The following is a 15,573-nucleotide window of genomic DNA, read 5'->3' on the forward strand; positions in this document are numbered from 1 at the left end:
TACAGCCTACTCGGCCACCCTTGCTTGGTCCCTGGCGCAGCAAGCGAGCCGCCCACCGGGCACAGCTTGTCCAGGCACCCAGTCCTACCTGTAGATGTGAGTGTGGGTGACAGCTAGTAGAGGAGTTTCGTTCACAGACCTGCAGTCAGGATGGCCGAGCGGTCTAAGGCGCTGCGTTCAGGTCGCAGTCTCCCCTGGAGGCGTGGGTTCGAATCCCACTCCTGACACGTTCACTTTTTGTGCCTTGACGCCTCTCCCCTGCTGTCCTGCAGCATCTCCCAAATCCAGTCACAACACCACCTCAAGTCCTCCCTCCTTGCCTGTCCACCCCTCCACCTCCCACCACCACCATTTACAAACCTCTCTGAAGCAGTACTTCAGGAAGCACCTGAGCCGGGCAGCTTTAGAACTCAGTTTGCACTTTTCCAGCCTGATGAGTGTTTTCAAAAAAATGACCAGGGCGGGGGGTGCTATGGAGATATGGCCAGCCGTCATCCCTCACCACCCATGAGCTGACCCACATGGCAGACCTCTCCTGACCCACCCGCTGCTCCCCTCAGCACTGTAATTCAGTACACCTGTCTGTTCTGCTCCCACTCTGTCTGTGGTGAATCCTCTCATCTCCCCCACACCTCTGACCTACACCCCACCTTTGTATGCATAAATAAATAATCTTTAAACCACAGTCCCCACGACCAAATGTACTAATGCAAATTTGTGGGTGAGACCCACTGGTCTGATAGAGGGAAACGTAGGCTCTGCGACAGATATGGGTCTTCCTTTCAGTTCCTGCAGATGGCATCCCTGGACCAGATGTATGAAACCCTCATTATATGGAGTGGCTAAGTGGACGTTGTCTCGGAAGTCAGCCCCCACAGCTGCCCACACTAATTTCTCAGATGTCGTGGGGCCACATAGTGATAATGTTCCACAAAGGCTCTCACCAGGTTGGAGGTCACTCAGCCATCTAAGTAATGATGCCCTGGGTTACAGAGTAGGCATCAGTAGAGCCATGCTCCCTCCAGAAGCCTTAAGGAAGGTTTGGGGCTTCATCCACAGCCACAAGTCCCAGAACATATTCAGCCCAGAAGCTGACCATATAGCCCATGAGCCCCAGCTGGACAAGTTCTCCTAGGGATGGGGGTCAACGGAGTCCTATCCTCCTCCCACTCCCTATTGCCTCCCTCCTCCACCACCACACCCCCAGCCCCACCACTCACCTCACCATGAAATGGACAAACTCAGCCCAGACCAGCACTGGCCACCACCTGTAAACCATGCAGCATCAGCAAACAGGACCCAGCTGCTGTCCATTCGACAACCAGGAGTGTTTTCACTGGGGGCTCCAGTCAGACCTCAAAATACACAACTGAGAAAGTGCTCATACCCCCTTGCCCCCCAACCGTGGACCAGAGGTCCAGCTCATGTGCCAGAGCGCAGAAAACAGTCTCCCACAGACATGTGGGGTCTCTTTGCCAGAGTAAACTCTGTGACTGTGGCCATCTCTGTGCAGCCAGCTTCAACCCAGTTGAAAAAATGCAGCCATCAAATGGCCTTGGGAGCAGGCCTACGGTAGTCACCCAAAGGAATCACCTTAGGACACCAGCCCTGCATCAACCACCAACAAACCCTACCCCAGAAGCATTAGAGGTGCAGGCTATGTTTGATGCTATTCACAGCTTCCTCTGCGGTCACAGCAGTCTCTCAGTGGCCCCAGACCACAAAGCATAAGATTAGCTGTCAACCTCTCTCTCACCATCCTTCCTTCCAACCCCTGTAGTGTGTGCCCTGGCCCTCGGGTCCTAGACATGTTTTGAGCCTCCCTCTGCAGTAGAGCATATGGTTCCTACAGGTGAGGTCCAATATGCTATGAAGGCTGATTGCCAGTGCCCATGGGACAGCATCTTGTGAGAGTATCCACCAACGCATGGGTGGTTCAGTGGTAGAATTCTCGCCTGCCACGCGGGAGGCCCGGGTTCGATTCCCGGCCCATGCAGTGGGACACCCATTTTTGGCCCTGTCTCCCTCCTTCTGGCACCAGCTGCAAGTTCCTGGGCTCACCCACCCCATAGCACTGAGTCTGCAGTGGCACTCTAGACTCACCCACCACAGAGACTAACAGAACTTAGCTCCCAGATCTTAGCCAACACCTGGCTAGCTCAACCACCCTCACCTGCCACTGTCACCATTGCCTGGCCCTTTCCTCTTCCTTAACGTCATGCCCTTTCTTCAAGGCACACAAAGCCTGGTTCTCCAGGGAGACACTGCTCTGCCCTTCCTTCTGTGGGGCCATGCATGGAGGCAGATGCAGGTCGCCAGCCATCACAACTTCAACCATAAACCTCCCTCCTCCCCAGCCTCTCTTGGGAAATAGGGGGATGCCACTGGGCAGTGGCGAGGTGGAGCCTGGCAAAGCCGGTGCTGCTGAAGGGAGGAAGTACCGGTGGTGGCTGGAGCTGTAGGTAACTACTGCGGCAGAGTTAGGGGTAACGGGTGGGGAGACATGAAAGGCATGGAGTGGCTGAGCGACCAACCACTCCATCTGGGTACAGAGGTGCACGGAGGGACGCTGTGCGCAAGAGCAGGATGAAGCAGGGTGACAGCAAGCCGGAATGGTCCCCAGACTCCAACCTCTCTCCGTGTGCGCGGACTAAAAATAATGTGGAACAAGAAAAGAACTTCCCTGACCGGGAATCGAACCCGGGCCGCGGCGGTGAGAGCGCCGAATCCTAACCACTAGACCACCAGGGAGTTTCAGGGTTACTTTCCTGGCTGGTAACTCCTGACCCCAGTGCATCTTCTATATAGTCTCGATGTTGTTATTGCTGGTGGTGATGGGAGCCGCGGCGGCGGCCACCTCCCCGCCATCCACCAGACGTTACTGGCAGCGGATGTCGCACGTCCCACATCCCCACATCTCCACGCCCCGTACCTCCACTCCCAGCTCCTCCACCAGCAGCCAGCTGGCCATGCCACAGCACCTGTCCCAGCCCTAGTACTCCCCAAGTTCAGTGCAAAAGCACTGCATCGCCTGCTGCTGCCCGCACTGTGGTTGGGCAAAAGCTGTACCCCACTGCTGCGTTGGCCGGGAATCGAACCCGGGTCAACTGCTTGGAAGGCAGCTATGCTCACCACTATACCACCAACGCCGCACGGCACATACTGTCCCATGCCACTGTCCGTGGCCTGGCACTAGAGTACTGTCACTGCACTGTGGCACTGGGCAGTTCTTGAAGCGGGTCCTCAGGCTCTCCGCCCCACCTCCTCCACCCCCTGCCCATCCCCATACACACTCGCAAGGCTGCTCTGCATTGCAACCCTGCTGCGTCTTCCAGGACAGTCACACTGCCTCGTGGGGCTGCGTGCTGACGGTGGGACTGTGGACGAGGCACGGATAAGAATGGGTAGGATTCCTGAAAGTGGCTGACAGTGCAAAAAGTGGACAAAAAGGGCCTTTGGGAGGTCAGATGTGGCCATAGACCAAAAAGGGGCCGTCGGGTCTCCCGGTCTGGGAATCGTACCCCGGGCTTCCGCGTGACAGGAGGGGGTACTCACCACTGTATTGACAAGACAGGGCGCCTTCCCGCGCCGCCCCCTCGCTGTCGGTGTGGCCCGTTAGTCCTACTGCCTACTGCTCCACCTGCTCTCCGTTTGACACACACAACACACACAGGCGCTCCGGGAACCTCCTGCCAAGGACCTGACTCTTCCCCGATGCGAACCGATGCGTCCCAAGCCTGACAGAACTCCCGACCGGGACTTGGACTCGGACTCGGACTCGGTCCGAGGCGTGCTGCCTGTCGCCGCCAAGGCCGGGGTGGTCTGGGGAACCGCGACAGAGGTTCGAGGGGGCAAGGTGGCGGCGTGGCTGCCCGCGATGGCGCCCACCCACTCGGCCGGTCTTGCTCGTGTCCCGGCACAGCCAGACAGCGGCAAGGCCAGCCGCAGCCAGGCGCCCAGGAGAAGCGCAACAGTGCAGATGTGGGGTGTGAGTGACAGCTGGGAGGGCGGCTGTAGGCAAGGAGTTGGAGTCAGGATGGCCGAGCGGTCTAAGGCGCTGCGTTCAGGTCGCAGTCTCCCCTGGAGGCGTGGGTTCGAATCCCACTCCTGACAAGTCCACCTTTTGGTTCTCAGGGGCCCTTGACTGCCTCTGGCCACCCTTCCTGGCAGCCCTGCACTTCTGTCTTCTCTGAAGTTCAGCCATAACCACCTCTCATCCCTCCTACCCCTACTCCCCACTCCTCAATATTTTTGAAGCTCAGGGGCCGCACGTCAGGAAGAACAGGAGATGGACAACTTTTGAATTCAGTTGGCACATCAGCTGGACTGAGGAGTGTTCCAAAAGTGACAGGGGCACAGATTCCATCCTGCACCACCAAACTGTTTCCAATGCAAATTTGGGGGTGAACCCCACTGGACTGGTGGAGGGAAAGTTTAGCTCAGTGACAGACCCAGATCTCCCTTTCAGTCCCAGTAGACCCCATCCCGGGACTCCATCAAGACATCAGTTTATGAGGTTAAATGGACATGGGCAATGATCCCAAACCTCGACAGCTTCCCATACTCATTTCACTGGTGTTTTTGGAAAGTCCCACTGTCCTTCTATCTTAGGGCCTCAAGGTCACAATGTTCCAGAAACATGGTGTCTTAACACCACAGAACCATAATAGTCACTCAGTGGGCTGGAGGTCACACCTCCTACCTTCTTGTGGGAGTCAGGTTTTAATCTTGTGATGCCTCCTTTAGGTTCTCTGTTCCTCTCCATCAGCTCAACCCAGTACCTTTCTAGCCCTGTTCTCCACAAAGGACACGCAGAACCCAGCCGCCAGACCCAAATTAGCACCTGACTCACTCAACCACCCTCACCAGCCACCACTTGTCTGTCTCTTCCCCCTTCCTTAACCTCACACTCCTTCCTCAAAGCACGCCATATCTGGTGCTCCAGGAAAACACTCCTCTGCCCTTCTTCCATGGCCGCAGGACAAGAAGGCAGGTGTGGGACGCCAGCCACCACCACAGCAAATGCCACTACCACTGCTCCTTCCAGCCCTGACAGGGAGGTGGAAGGGAGGCCTGATAAAGGGGTACTGCCAGAGGGGGCAAGCTCGGGTGGTACCCAGGGATATGGGTATGGTTTGCAGTGGTGAGTGGGGTTTAGGAGAGTGGTATGGATGGAGGGATGCAGTCCAGACACTGGAGTCCAAGCCCAGGAGGTGCATCTGAGCTGGAGGTGTGTGACACAGATGGTCTGTGTGCTGGAGGTACAAACCACTCCAGATGTCAGTTTAAGACTCTGGACCTGTGCAATCATGCTGGGCAGGATGTGCAGGTTGGCTGTTGCCAGGACCTCACTCTCCAAGAATCCTAGGCTCATAGATGATTTGGTAAAAGAGAACGTGAAAGCTCTGAGGGAGAGGAAAACCTTCCCTGACCAGGAATCAAACCCTGGCTGTGGTGATGAGAGCACAGCATCCTAACCACTAGACCACCAAGAAACATGAGACAGAAACCTGGTTGGCACCTGCTGGTAGCTGCACAGGCTTAAAATGCCATCTGAGTGCTGGTGGTGGGTGACTGCCTTCCTAGAATCCACTAGGCGCTCCTGGCAGTGCATACTGCAAACCCTACATTCCCACACCCTGGAGGAAAGACCTACACCAGCGGCTCTGGCAATGCAACTTTGTGGCCATTGTGAAAACCAGTGCTATGCATTGTGTACTGGCCTGCCCAAAGGGCATGGCTCTAACGCTGCCATAGGTAGGAGATATACCAGAGTCAGCCCTCCCACCGCAGCAAATCCCCAGCCCACCAAAACCCTACTCCCTACTCTCCACCTCCACACCCAAAAGTCACAGCTACCCTCCACCACCAGCTGGGCTTTCTGTGGAGATGGCCTTGCTAACTGGTTGGACCATCAATCGATGGCCATAGGATGACACAGGAAACAGACAGTAGAGCCCTTGCAACTGGACAGCAAGAGAGAGAGTGGAAGAAAAGGACTCTTTGAGGGCCAGCTGCAGCCAAGAGTGGTGACCATCAACCAAAAGGACATCTAGTCTCCCCGTTGGGGAATCGAACCCCGGTCTCCTGCGTGACAGGCGGGGACACTCACCACTATACTAACGAGGGCAGCCAAGAGTGGTGACCATCAACCAAAAGGACATCTAGCCTCCCCGTCGGGGAATCGAACCCCGGTCTCCCGCGTGACAGGCGGGGATACTCACCACTATACTAACGAGGATGGCACAGACTGGCTCATCCTCTGCTTGTAGTCTCGTCACTCCTGCCTATCCTTGGGACCGACTGCCCCACCTGTTGGCCTTCTGGCACGCCCAACGTGGGTCAGCCCCTCACTTCCCACCACCGCCAAGACCTTCCCGTGAACCCCGACCCCAAATAGACCCGGACTCGCACACAGAGGTTCCTGGGGCTGAAATTCCTGAGAAGCACTGCCTGTCGCTGTCAAGCCCAGCGTAGCCTGTTGCTGTCAAGCCTGGCGTAGCCTGGGGAATGGAGTCAGAGGTCCAAAAAGGCAAGGCAAGGAGGTCAACTAAGGTGGGAGCACGTCCTGACAAGACAGGTGCCGCTGCTCATGGTGACATCAGCCCCCTGGGCCAGCCTTGCTCAGCCTGTGCAGCCAGATAGCTATCTGCCAGGACAGGCCCATTCAGGCACCTAGGCCAAGTACCAGTGTATAGACATCAGGTGCTAATGGCAACTGGGAGAAGAGGGTTTGGGGTGCTGGCTGTTCCTGTGGTCAGGATGGCCGAGCGGTCTAAGGCGCTGCGTTCAGGTCGCAGTCTCCCCTGGAGGCGTGGGTTCGAATCCCACTCCTGACAAGCTTACCTTTTGGTTCTCAGGGGCCATTGCCTGCCTCTGACTGCACTGTCTGACAGCCTGCACTTGTGCTGCTTCTCTTAAGTCCAGCCATGACCAACATTCCTCCCCTCTTCCCCAACCTTCTCCCACACAAACATCCACACTTCTCTGCCTCCAAAGCAGCTCTTCAAAAAAAAAAAAAAAAAGAACCCGACTGGGCACATTTAGACCTCAGTTGCCACATTAGCTAGCCGAGGAGTGTTTCCAAAAGTGACAATGAATGGCACAGGCCCTGTCATCTACACGACCAAACAACAGCAATGCAAGTTTGGGGTGAGCCCTACTGGGCTGGCTCAGGGGAAGTTGAGCTCAGGGACAGACCCAGACCCAGGCCAACTTCAGAATCCATGGATGGCAACCCCGATCAGATGCATCAAGTCCTCAGTTTATGGGTTGGTTAACCACCCATATTCAATTCCCCAGTGTTTTCAGAAGGCCCGTTGCCGCGTTCCCCCCCCCGCCCCCGCCCCAGGGCTACAAGGTCACAATGTTCCAGGAACATGGTGATCACTCACTAAGCTGGAGGTCACTCAGCAGTCCAAACTGCATTTCCCTAGGTTACAAATGGCATGGCAGGGCCATGCTCCCTCCAGAAGCTTTAGAGAAGTCTCTACCTTGGGGACTGATCACCAGTCATGGATCCAGGACAGGGCAGCCGTTGACCACACAACCCCAGTAGGGGAAGTTTCTCTAGCAGGGGTCCTGGAATTCCTGCCCAACCCACACCTGAATATATCCACCCATCGTCCCTATCTACCGAGCACACACACATCCAGCCAGCCAGGCCAACCCAGCCAGCACCAGTCACTGAGTGCCAGATGCCACATATAACTGGGAGCCAGCTGCTGTCCAGTTCTCCCACAGGTGCGCCCCCTAAGGGGTTGTGGCCAAATTGCCAATGATGTGACTTGGAGGGTGCTAATGCATCTTGGCCACCTACCCACCTGTCAGAGCTGGACCCCAGGGGAGAGCTGTGGTCCAGAGCAAGGAAGCCAGGTTCCTTGACACATCAGTTCTCTTCCCCCAAGCAAAAGTCAGCTAGGGGGCTGACTCCTGGTGCCCAGCTTCAACCCACGGGAGAAAAAGCAGCCATGAAAAGGTCTGAGGGGGAAGACCTGTTGTCAGAGGTCAAGAAACTTCCTCTGGATGACCTGCATTACACACATGCACATGTGCAAACACACTCACCCCCCACCGCCCCCAGTTCTGTGCTGACAACCCTTGACCCAGCTCCTGGCTTCCTCTGGAGGCCACAGTAGTATCACAGCAGCCCTCCACGGCAGAGAAAGTGTAAGGCTGAATGGATCAGCTCCCTCTCTCACTTTCCCCTCTTTCATGAGACCCTCCATAGCTTGCGGGGTGGGTATTTGCATGGCCCCGGGGGCTTCCACATGGGTGGAGCCTCCCCCTGCACTGGAGCATATGGATCCTGCAGGCAAAGACCCATGCTCCACGAGGCTGATGGCCAAGCCAGTGTGGGAGCATCTGACAGCTCTTGTCACAGGTGCATGGGTGGTTCAGTGGTAGAATTCTCGCCTGCCACGCGGGAGGCCCGGGTTCGATTCCCGGCCCATGCAACAGGGTGCTCTATTTGGGCCCTGTCTTCCTTCTGGCTCCACAGCTGCAAGCCCCTGTGCTCACCCACCAAGCCTGCAGTGGGGTAGCCACAGGGGACTAGAGGAACGCAGCCCCCAGGCCCACCAATACCTGATACACCTTCACGCACTAACGCTTGCCCTTCCCGTTTCTCTTCCTTAACCTCACGCGCCTTCATCCAGGCACGCGACACCTTGCCCTCCACGAAGACACTTGCCTGCCTTTCCTTCCAGCCAGAGGGTATGGGGGCAGGAGCGGGCCCCCAGCCACCACCGCGACTTCTACTCCTCCTCCCAGCACTTCCCAGCTTGGAGAGAGGGAGGTGCCGCTGCGCGGGGGCCAGGAGGGGCCTGGCGAAGTGGTGCTGCCGAGGGAGGCAAGCGCGAGTGTTTGCCCGGCTGTGGGTTCGGTTTGCGGAGATGAACGAGGGTTGGGGAGTTGGGAGGGTGGCACCGCAGGAGGGAGGCTGTCCTGGCCTCTGGAGTTCCAGGGACCCAGGACAGCGGGGACTCGGAGGTGCTTCCGAGGTGGAGGCGAGCGTCACCGACGGCCTCAAGCGCCAGAGGGACCAAACACTACAGACTGGCCTAAGAGTCTGGAACTGTGGTGTGCACGGCAGGAATCGCGGGGGGACGTGCAGGGTGGCTGTGTTCCGAGTAGCCCGCACCCTCCAACAACGCCAGGTGCAGGGCGGATTTAGCAAAAGCGCATTGTGACCACTGAGGGCGGTGGGAGCGCGAGTGAGTAAAAGCTTCCCTGACCGGGAATCGAACCCGGGCCGCGGCGGTGAGAGCGCCGAATCCTAACCACTAGACCACCAGGGAGCGGTATATGGTCTCTTGGTACCTCGTCTCCTGGTGGCAACGCAGCCTCAAAATGCCACCTGGGTGCCGGCAGTGCTGGTAAAGTTGCCTGCCTGGGATCCACTAGACGCTCTTGGCACGCATACTGCACACTCCATATACCGTACGGCGGCATCAAGACTTCCTCCGCCCTCCTCGTCATCACATTGTGATGCAAAATATACTGGCGCGCTGTCCAAAAGAGTCACCTTGTCACTGCGTTGGCCGGGAATCGAACCCGGGTCAACTGCTTGGAAGGCAGCTATGCTCACCACTATACCACCAACGCCACAGACGTTAGGTTGTTGTGACACTCCCCTGACCTGGTATCAGCGCCCTGTTGCTCCTGTGTCCCACCGGCCTATGCTGTGCTCTGCCACAAGTGCGTGACACACCAGGGCCAACCCTCCTGACCACTGCAACCCTCCTATCCCCCCAAAATCAGTTCTATCCACCTCCCCACATCAGTCAGATTGCTCCGAGGGCTGATTCTTCTTGACCGCTGGGCTGTATGTCGGCGCGGAGGGATTTGACACTCTCACAGGTAGGAGCGAGTAGGGCCAATGCATCAGGCAGATGAGGCAGAGGTGGAAAAAGGACTCTTGGGGAGCCAGTCACAGATCACAAAGCGGTGCCTGGCGACCAAAAAGGAGCGTGCAGCCTCCGCGTCAGTGGTCGATCCCGGGTCTCCGCGTGAGAGGTGGAGGGTACTCACCACTATACTTAGAGTACGGCCTCATTTCCTTCACTGTCCACTCTCTGTTGATCATGCCTTCCCTACTGCCCAATGCACCACTGGGACACCCACTGGCCCACCCAAAACAGGCGTGCCCCGTTTCTCTAGCCACCATAACCCCCCACCACCAAACACCTGGATCCTGACCTAGTTCCATGCTGGAACTTGGATTCCGACTCTGAGCAGGGTGGGACTGAAGTTTCAAGGCATGCTACAAGTCAACGCCAAGGCCAGAGAGGCCTGGGGAATGGCGTCTGGGTCCCACAGGGCATAGGCCAGGCTATCAGCTGGAGGTGGGGGGGAGGCCTGAGAAGACAGGCACAGGCACCTACGTGGCCTCAATGTGGCCTCAGCCCATGGCAGGTGGGAGGGTGGGGGCTTGCTTGTGTCACTGCCCACAGCCTGTCAGCTACCCACCAGGATAGGCCCTGCCAGCAACCTGGGCCAGTTACAGTGATGTAGATGTGGGGTCCAGGTGGCTGCTAAGAGGGCTAGACAGGCACTGACCTGCAGCCAGGAGGGCCCAGCAGTCTAAGGCACTATGTTCAGGCTGCAGTCTCCCCTAGAGGCATGCATTTAAATCCCACTCCTGATAGGCCTGCTTTTTGGCTTTCAGAGACACTTGACCGCCTCTTGTTGCCCTTCCTGGTGGTCTGTACTTCTGGGGCTCCTTGGAAGTCCAGTCATGAAACCACCATCATTCCGACCTCCTGCCCCGCACATACATCTCTCCCAGGCGAAGCTTGGCTGTTTTCAACCCACCTCAGTTGGCATGTTTCCAAAAGTGACAAGGCATAGTCCCATGGCACCCACTATCAAACTGTTTCAATGTAAATTTGGGAGTTAGACCCACTGGACTGAAAGACCAGACTGACGACATGACAGGCTTCAGAATGCTTCTGAACCAGCCAGGCCTAAGTTTCAGTTATCAACAAGGCACCAAGCCCGAATTTAACTGTAAATGTCCTAATCTTGCTCATCCCATAGCAACAGGCAGTTAGCAAGTAGGCAAGTAACCAGAACATATCAGGAAAATGCCAGATGTCCTAAGGTATGAGGGCCAAGTAGTGAAGGTCACATCTTACATGCATAGATCAACCCGGTTAAAGACAAGATAACTTTGTTCAATGTCCACTAATCAATGTACTGCTGAGCAAAAACTCCCCTCTGCTGCGCTGGAACTCCCCTCTTCTGTAATAAAAATCCTGCCTTCCCTGAGCTGAGGGCTCTCAACTTTGGCTGCTGTGTCGGTGCAGGTTGGGAGCCCAGGCTCGAGCTTGCAATAAAGACCCTCGTGTGCTTTGCATCGGAATCGGCTCCTTGGTGGTCTTTGGGAAACTCGAAACCTGGCACACAGGACTGCTAGAGGAAAGTTGAGCTTAGAGACACAACTGGGCCTCCCTTTCAGTCCACGCAGACAGCACCCCTGGATTAGATGCATGTAGGGCCCATTAAGTACCCAGTGGCTCAGAACTCAGCCTGTGCTGCCAGACACACTCATTTCGTGGGTGTTGTTGGGAGGATCTCTCTGTTTTCTATGTGTCCTATGGCCACAAGGTGACAACATTCCACAAGCATGGTGTCTTGGAGCCACAGACACTTCATTAATCACTCACCCAGCTTGAGGTCACTCACTCGTCCAAATGGCGTTTCCCTAGGTTACAAAGTAGGCATGGCAGGGTCACACTCTCTCCAGAAGCTTTAGAAAAGTCTCTCCTCAGGAACTCATTGCCAGCCACCGATCCTGGGACACACGTAGCCCATGAGTCCCAACCGGTGGTCGTTTAGGGGATTCCCAGCAACTATGCCCCCACACACTCACGTTGTCACCATAGCCTGTTTCGCCCTCCACACACCACACACAAATCTGGCTAGCCTAAGACAGCCTCATCCAGCACCGACAACCCACCTGGCAATGCTCAGCACATATAAGTGGGATCCAGCCACTGTCCAGTCGACCGACACTTGGGCTGACTTCTACAGGGGTTCTGGCCAATAATGACACCTAGAGGGTGCTCTTGTCCCCTTACCACCCACCCACATACCCAAGCCGAAACTCTGGGAGACCTGTGGGCCAGTGTATAGAGTCCAGGCACCTATGGACTCTGCTTCAGTCAAACTCAGCAGCTCCTGCTGAGAGGCTGAGTGGTTGTCTCCTGGTGCCCAGCTTCCACCTATGGGAGAAAAGTGACACAAGGTATGCAACATCAACTGTCCAACAGATTCCAGGTAGATGGGGAAAAGCTCTGAAAAATCAGACTTTCCACTGCCAACTTATGTTCTGACCTCCCTTTTTTTGTGTAATCATAATATCAAAATATTCTGAGCAACCTTCAGCTTACAATTGGATTGCCTCAGCCTCAGGAGGTGCTACCTGGCCCTGACAAGCAAGTACTGCACCAGGGTGAGAAATTCCTCTTGAAGTCAAAAGTCATCAAACAACTGGCTGATTAATAAAAAAAAAAAAAATGGCTGTTAACTGCAAAGTCTCTCTTACTGCCAGACTGAGGAAAACCCAAATCTTATCACTCTATCTGCCTAGCCTTCTATTCAGTTTCTAAACAACCCACTCAAGCTTTCTACTATCTAGTCTTTAGATAAGGGAATTCACCTATGTCTCCTATTCTGAGCAAATTACGCTTTCTACTGTCTAGACCTCAAGGAAACTCTAGACCTCAAGGAAACTCACTTAAAACTCAAGTTTCTTCAAAGAAATTTGATTTGCAAGAAATTTCCTCTTCCTGCCTCCCAGGATGTCCCAGGTAGAAAAACAAACCCATTAAGTAGTAGATAAGGTTTAAGGGACTTTATTTTAGTTAATCTTCACTATAGTAATATTAGTCTTAAACTTTGTGCACCTATGTACCTGTTTTTAACCTTGATTGATTTTAGAATGTTATAATCTCAAGCAAAGGTCAAAACGACCCCAGACTATTCTTAGAAAAAAGGTGATTGTGATCTCAGCCCCTTTCTATGCTAATGTCATCTCCCTCTGCCTCTTGAAATGTATAAAATAAACCTCTGCTGAAGGCAGAGCAGGAAGACTTGCACCCAACCCTGACTCCGTGTCTTCCTCACGCCTGCTCCTCTCCCTCTTCTTGGAATCTCCACAAGCCGACATCTTCCCATCTTAGGGTCCTGCCTGTGTTGCCTCCAGACACCCCGATAGTTGGAGCTAGACCCCAACAGAAAAGACAGCAGGCAAATGGCTTTTGGGGTGGGCTTGGGGTAGTCACACATGGGAACTTCTGGTCAGTCACCTGCATCCACACCATATACACACACCTCCCCACCTTTCCAGCTCACACTGGAAACAGCTCATTGCTTCTTCAGGCCACAGCTGTTCTCACTTTGGCCTTGGATAGCAGAGAGAGCTATTACTGCACTCCCTTTCTCTTTTCCTTCTCCCTACCCAGTCTCCCTCTCCTGGTGGTTGGGTGTGTGCCAGGCTCTAGGACCTTGGTGACCTCAATGTGCTTGCAGTCTCCCTCTCCAGTGGTGAATTGACTCCTGTAGGTGTCGACCAATGCACCAGGACAGCACTAACTATACTTCACCTAACTACAGTCAAGTGGTTTACTACTGATGCATGGGTGGTTCAGTGGTAGAATTCTCGCCTGCCACGCGGGAGGCCCGGGTTCGATTCCCGGCCCATGCAGTAAGGTAGTCTATTTTGCTCCTGTAGGAGCACCGTGGTGTGACCCAATCCCTCTCTAGGGTCCTGCAAACACGGGACTGGTGGAATTCAGCCCTCAGACCCAAACAAACGCTTAGTCCCCTCAACCACCCTTGCTGGTCCCCTTCCTCTTTCTTAACCTTGTCAAGCCCTTGCGCTCCAGGAAGACACTCCTCTGCCCTTCCTTCTGTGGCCCCATGGCATGGAGGCAGGTGTGGGTCGCCACAACCACCACTCCTGAGGGCGGAGGCATACTTGCTGCGCAGTTGCCAGGACGGGCCTGGTGAAGCAAGTGCCACTCTAGGGGACAAGCGTGGGTGGTGGGCAGGGCGTTGGGTGGGATTTGCATAGAGGGGGTTTTCCTGGCCACTGGAATTCCGGGCCCTAGAACAGCCAATGGAAAGGGTACATCTGACACCGAAGGCCTGGAATGGGCAAGAGACTAGCCATTGCAGACATTGGCCAAAAGAGTGGACGGGTACCAGCTGCAGACGTTGGCTGAAAGTGTGCACGGGTACAGGCCTCACAATAGGACGTGGGTGGGGAAGTGTTGGGTGGCGTCAGGCTGGAGTGACATGTATTTTCCAATCTTTTTGGCGCGCCGGTGGATTTGGCTATGAGTGCCTGAGGGCAGCGCTGGAGGAAGAGGAAAAGCTTTTCTGACCGGGAATCGAACCCAGCAATGGCTGTGGGAGCTCCAAATCCTAAACACTAGAGCCCCAGGGAATGGTGACACACGTGCTGGCATGTTGCTACTGTCCCAGAGCCTCCTGCTTCAGGGCCAAGTGTTTTTTATTCCAGCTCCATTTCTCTAAGTTCTTGCAGTGAATTTTATTTGAATGTAATTGTTAGGAATTTTTTGTTGTACAATTTTATTCATTGGTGCTTCTTCCCCTAAGGGATTACCAGGGACCACAAGGTGTAGATTTTTCTCATTATTTCAGTTTTCACATCCCATATTTCTCAATCTGCAGTTTGCTGTTTTTTTGTTTTGTTTTGTTTACCACAATGATTTATTCACTGTTCACCCTGCTTTCTTTCCTTCACACAGCTCACAAGTCAAGGAGTTTTATGAATACATACATATCATTTCTGGCAGCCTGAATCACTTGCTCATGTCATAAAGTGAAATGTTGGTTTCGAATGTGAGTCAGAGATTGTTTCAATGTTCAGAGGGAGACCAAGAATTAAAAACAAAAAATCTGTTCAGGAAGCTACCCTTTATGTACTGGGATATAAAGAATATAGTGTTTTGAAGGCTTTCTCTAGTTTGCTTGGCTAAGCTAATGCTTAGTTTCAGCGCCCCAGGGCTTGAAGGTGAAAAGCAGTCAACAAGTTTCACTGGCAAATCAAGTTGTACCAATTAAGCAAATGTAATCATTTTCCCCTACTAAGTCATGTCTGAATAGCAACTAGGAAAATTCTCAAATTTTTCATTTATTTGGCCCAGGGAAAGTCAAGAAATCCTTAATGAGACAGGTGTTGTATAACAACTGTAAATAAACAATGAACGGGAATTGTGAAATTAGCAAGAAAAACATGCCCAGTATTCCTTAATAGGAAACAAATCCTAAATGACAAGAGATCAGACAAAATCCTAATCACCAGACCACCAGAGACTATGGGCTTTCTTAGTCAAGCTGAGTATTTTAAATAGAGAAACTCCAACAAAAACTCTCATGTTTAACTTCAGCCCTTGCATTTTATTGATTAAATTTGTTTATTTACACATCAGTTTCAATTGTTGTACATTTTACAACAATGGTTATTTCCCCTTTTATCCCATTTAGAAGAGAACAGTTCAACCACTTGATTTGCTGAATAAATGAGTTCAGTTGTACTTC

At 53.9% G+C, this 15,573-nt stretch overlaps 11 non-coding genes across 11 annotated transcripts; 6 read left to right on the forward strand and 5 right to left on the reverse strand.

The window, feature by feature from the left end:
- The first annotated feature begins 144 nt into the window (after positions 1–144).
- On the forward strand, positions 145–227 carry TRNAL-CAG. The gene has a single exon. It is a non-coding gene; the product is annotated as a tRNA-Leu (tRNA).
- Positions 228–1,925: 1,698 nt separating this feature from the next.
- Positions 1,926–1,996, forward strand: TRNAG-GCC. Its single transcript has one exon. It is a non-coding gene; the product is annotated as a tRNA-Gly (tRNA).
- A 683-nt stretch (positions 1,997–2,679) lies between these two features.
- TRNAE-CUC lies at positions 2,680–2,751 on the reverse strand. The gene has a single exon. It is a non-coding gene; the product is annotated as a tRNA-Glu (tRNA).
- Positions 2,752–3,077: 326 nt separating this feature from the next.
- TRNAG-UCC lies at positions 3,078–3,149 on the reverse strand. The gene has a single exon. It is a non-coding gene; the product is annotated as a tRNA-Gly (tRNA).
- An 881-nt stretch (positions 3,150–4,030) lies between these two features.
- On the forward strand, positions 4,031–4,113 carry TRNAL-CAG. Its single transcript has one exon. It is a non-coding gene; the product is annotated as a tRNA-Leu (tRNA).
- Positions 4,114–6,169: 2,056 nt separating this feature from the next.
- TRNAD-GUC lies at positions 6,170–6,241 on the reverse strand. Its single transcript has one exon. It is a non-coding gene; the product is annotated as a tRNA-Asp (tRNA).
- A 515-nt stretch (positions 6,242–6,756) lies between these two features.
- TRNAL-CAG lies at positions 6,757–6,839 on the forward strand. The gene has a single exon. It is a non-coding gene; the product is annotated as a tRNA-Leu (tRNA).
- Positions 6,840–8,385: 1,546 nt separating this feature from the next.
- TRNAG-GCC lies at positions 8,386–8,456 on the forward strand. Its single transcript has one exon. It is a non-coding gene; the product is annotated as a tRNA-Gly (tRNA).
- Positions 8,457–9,227: 771 nt separating this feature from the next.
- On the reverse strand, positions 9,228–9,299 carry TRNAE-CUC. The gene has a single exon. It is a non-coding gene; the product is annotated as a tRNA-Glu (tRNA).
- A 235-nt stretch (positions 9,300–9,534) lies between these two features.
- Positions 9,535–9,606, reverse strand: TRNAG-UCC. Its single transcript has one exon. It is a non-coding gene; the product is annotated as a tRNA-Gly (tRNA).
- Positions 9,607–13,640: 4,034 nt separating this feature from the next.
- On the forward strand, positions 13,641–13,711 carry TRNAG-GCC. The gene has a single exon. It is a non-coding gene; the product is annotated as a tRNA-Gly (tRNA).
- The last annotated feature ends 1,862 nt before the right edge of the window (positions 13,712–15,573 follow it).

This window comes from Condylura cristata, unplaced genomic scaffold (genome assembly GCF_000260355.1).
Source record: "Condylura cristata isolate star-nosed mole 26May11 unplaced genomic scaffold, ConCri1.0 scaffold00024, whole genome shotgun sequence".
Classification (NCBI taxonomy): Eukaryota; Metazoa; Chordata; class Mammalia; order Eulipotyphla; family Talpidae; genus Condylura; species Condylura cristata.